The 4,540-nt window shown below is 39.8% G+C and overlaps 1 protein-coding gene across 1 annotated transcript in view; it reads right to left on the bottom strand.

The window, feature by feature from the left end:
- Positions 1–4,540, bottom strand: part of Slc25a21 (solute carrier family 25 member 21) — a 200,518-nt gene that overhangs the window by 127,954 nt on the left and 68,024 nt on the right. The gene's annotated exons all lie outside the window — the stretch shown is intronic.

Genomic DNA, 4,540 nt, shown 5'->3' with positions numbered 1-4,540 from the left:
CAGCTTCTCAGGTGAGATTGCACATGAAACCTACTGACTTTAGAGCCCCTAACCAAACTGACTGTGTCATTGTCACCTTTCATGATTACTTCATTTCACAGTACATAGGCTGTTTGGTGAGCTTACTGCTGTCAGGGCGGAGAGAGAGGAGGAATTATGAGGGTGATGGAGGTGTTCTAGTTATAGGGACAAATCTCCTTCTTACATTCATGTTCTGAGATCTCTCTATGTTCTCTTCAGTGAATGCAAATTAGGAGAATTACAAACCATGAAGACTTCTGTTGAGAATCTGTAAAGGTTTAAAAAATTTTAAATTAACTCGTTCTTGAAAAAGCCATGTCTTTAACAAGGAAGAAAATGGACAGAGCAGAAAGGGGCGGAAGCTGTGGTGGTTGAGCAATTGTCTTCTTGACAGTACGGTGAATCCTGGACACAGAGGTGGGGATCTCATGGCTAAGAGTGGTAATGATGACACTTCATACTCTTACGGTGGGGAAGTGGGTGTGTTCGCAGAGATTAGATACGTTAACAGATTTGCAGTGTCTTTGAGCTGGAGATGCCACCAGCAAATGAACCAGTCTCTCCTTTTAGAGTTCATACAGGCCTATATGCACCTGAAACCAGCCCCAAGAGCACAGTGCACTAGAAACCAAGTAAGGAAATAAAGAAGGCTGGTTTTTACTGAGGAAAAAAAATCATCAGCATGTATTAAGAAGTTTTTCTCACTCTTTTATGTGTTTCTGTTGTTGTCCTTTGTTTAGATTCCTTCAAACGCTCTTATTGGGTGTCAAAATCTCCATGCAGCCTTTTTTAAACAAAAAAGGCTTCTATTTCTAAGAGCTGGCTCTCTGATCTTTGAGTGACAGCATGTCTGAAATGCAGGCACTGCAGAAAAAGTCAATTTGCTGTAGAAGCAATTATATGTGCAGCGTAGGAAAAGGACAACTTTGCTGCACAAGGACCACACACACTCTGTGTTTGCTGTATTATTTGATATCAAAGCAGAGACATCAGCTTTCCTTAAAACATAAATGAAATAAAGAGCCTGGCGAAGGATCACCACATCTAATTCGGAGATATCCATTTCAGTTCAGAGAGCTTGCTGATGCTAGCAGGACTGTTTGACTGGAAAGGACTTCTTGTTGACTATGTAATATACTATGACTTCTTTAATTTCATTCTACTGAGCAGAACAAGCATGATTTATACCCCTTATCATAAATACAAGTACACTGGTGACGTCTGACACTCCGTTATCACATCCTCAGAGAGTGTGGACCACAGCATGGCTCATCCGCTTGATTTACAGCAGTCTAGTGTAGCTACGGGGACTTTGAAACTGCATGGTTATGTACTTATACTGTCTCTCCTCAGACCAAACATCGCCCTGGGCAGGCAAAGCTAAATGAGTAATGGACATTTTGAGGATGGAACATGAAAGACAACAACACAGGGGCTGTTTTATGCAGCATGTATATGGGGACAGAAGGGAAATAATTGAGCATATGCTGGAGAGAAAGTGTGCAGGCGTGGTGAAATGGAAAGTCACTTTTGAATGAAGAGAGTTTCTTAGGTGGATTAGGTGATGGGGACTCCAGGAAGTTAACTTACAAAAGTCCCCAGAGTGAGAGGACCAGAAGCCCTCACGCTGCTCGCTTTTCCCATGGCAATCTGTGTGTGAGAAACGAGCCTGAAGAAGAGGAGCGCAGGCCAGCGAGGGCTCTGTGCACTATGACAGGAATTTGAACTTTATGCCACAGGACATGTTTTTACATAGTACCCAAATACTTGGCTGATAAAATTATTTAAAAAGTATGATACTGGCACAGATAAGATAATTAGATCAGCATGATGCCTGTCTAGAGATGGACAATGTAACGAAACAATGGGATATAGAAAAAAAAAAACAGTGTAGAAAGCTGAGATGGGGAGCGCATAGGAGTTTGTTAGCTGGAGTGTTGCATCTCCAACTAGCGAATGAAGGACAGATTTTCAGGTGATATTTGGACAATTGTCTAATTATTTAAAAGTGAAATTTAATGTTTATACACAATATTATGGAAAATTTCTGGGTAAACTTAAAATGTCAATGTAAAATATCAGAAAAAAGCTTATTATCTTGGGGTTCAGAATGTGATTTTTGCTTTGGTTCGGTTTTTTTTTTAAGTATGCTAGTGGTACATAGCTCAAGGGAAAATGAGATATTCCCACCAAATCATGACCTGGAACACCCCAAACTCCAGAATGATTCACATATTAACAGTCGTAAGACAAAATCCAAATTAGAAAAAATTGTCTTTAACATATGTAACAAAGAATTGATGTTTATAATATAATCTGTACTAACCTCCTACAAATCAAGGCTAATTACAAAAAGGACTAACCCAAGAGAAATGGGTAAAGGGTACAAACCTCTAATTAATGAAAGAAATGGCCCCTAGTATGTTCAGGGCCAGTGACATGTAATACAATTTCACTTCTGACTTATTGGAAGGCAAACAGGACAACTAACGCATACTAATGACAGAGTCCCCAAGTAATAATTCAAAAATAATAAATCATCTTGGGAGGGTGAGGAGAAATAAAAATTCTTAAATATTAAGGGCACAAAGTCAATATATATATAGAAAGTAATTTCTTAATATCTATAAAATAAAATGTACATAACATTTGGTCTTAAAGCTTCGCAGATATATAAAATATGTAGACATATAAATGAGTATGCTGTTTACAATAGTGAAAATATTGGGGAAAACCCCATAAAAATCACTAAAGAGGTTCATTTTACAAACTATAGAATACAGATAAATACATTATTATGTTGGCATGGCAAGATATCCATGATAGAGTTCTCACTGAAATAATGACCAGGCAGAATGCCATTCTCAGCATCACTAGACACATAAAACAGTGAGATCAATAATTGGCTTAAGTAGGTCTAGATTTGGGTCCTTGCCCTAACACTGCTAACCTCTTGAAATTTTAGTTCCTTTCTCTGTACAACTGGGAGGGAACCTACCACACAGTTACCTGGAGAATTCCGAGTGTATATAGTAATACTATTAAAATTTGGGCTCATGAAAAGACACTTGTCAGCAGTTCTGACAACCCAGGCTCAGTCCCTGGAAGCTACATGGCAGGAAAAGGGAACCAGCTTCCACAAGTTGTCATGTGACACCTACACAATCGCTGTGGTTTGTGGGCACATGGATGTGCACATACAACAAAACTGATTTCATCCTGACACACAATGACTCACATCAGGAAAACAACTGACGTCCAGCGCTGCTGAGGACAAGGTGGATTGAGGGCCCTGAATCACTGCTGGTGCAGCTGCTCTGGAAAGCAGTGTGGAGAGCTCCCAAAAAGCTAAACCTTCATCTACCACATGGTACAGCTATCGTACTTCTTGGCATATTCCCAAAGGAGGACCTAACATCCCACCACACAGATACTTGCTTGGCTGTATTTGTTGCTGCTCTGTTTGCAATAGCTGTGAGCTTGGAAATGCAAATGTGATACAGATACAAAATTCAATACTATGCAAGTATAAGAGAAAAATGAAACAATGAAACTTGAAGGCAAATGGATGGAATTGGAAAACAGTATTTTGAGTCAGGTGTCCCAGACCTAGAAATACAAATACTTCATGTTTTTCTAGTGTTTGTAGTTCCTAATTCCACTATTTTCTTTGTCTGGGGTTCTGTTTCTTTATCTTATCCTCAACACCCAAGACTCTCTCTTCCACATCTTGTAGTCTCTTTGGAGTGTCTTACCTCTGAGGTTTGTGTTTGAATTCTTAAATTTTTCAATTGCAGTTTTATTTCAGTTTGGTTTTCTTTAGTGATTCTATTTCTTTAATTTTGCCTTCATGTCTTGCTTTCATTATTTTATTTAACTGTTTATATTTTCACAGACTTCATTAATAGATTTATTTGTGTCTTCCATAAAGTCCCTGAACATTTTCATAATTTCTATTTTGAAGTCCTTGGCTCTTGCTTCAGCTAAATTGCATTTCTGAGGGCCTACTGCAATAAGGTTACTGGTTTTAGGAGGAGGCTTATTGTCTTGGCTGTTCATGTTGGTTTTTGTGCTGGGAGGTAGGCATCTGAAGGTATGACATTTGAGATGTTTCTTGGTGTCAACATTTGGGCTTTTCTTGGTTCGGTAGATGCTCTGTTCTTTGGTTACTCATGCCCTCTCTGGAATCTAGGCAAGTGTGGTGGCTTTAGAATCCCTTGTAGAGAATGTTTCTATAGGTCTGACAATGATAGAAGGGATTGCAGATGAACTAGGAAGAGCTAGGGAGGCTGGGATCTGCATCAAGAGACAGAGACTCCTAGGAATAGAGACCGAGTGGAAGAAGGGACTCCTGCAAGTTGACTTCTGCAGGACTCTGGAGAGATGGCAACGGAGTAGAGGAAGAACAATGACAATCATGTACCCAGTCCCAGTACAGGACAGTCACAGAGGGGTCCGTGGTAGAAAGTGTGTCTGGGGTGGGCAGCTGACTCTAAGGACAGTCCCAGTACAGGACAGT

The sequence above is a fragment of the Microtus ochrogaster genome, chromosome 1 (assembly GCF_000317375.1).
Source record: "Microtus ochrogaster isolate Prairie Vole_2 chromosome 1, MicOch1.0, whole genome shotgun sequence".
NCBI classification, from domain to species: Eukaryota; Metazoa; Chordata; class Mammalia; order Rodentia; family Cricetidae; genus Microtus; species Microtus ochrogaster.
Note: the sequence above shows the minus strand (reverse complement) of the source record. Positions and strands in the feature narration are given on the sequence as shown.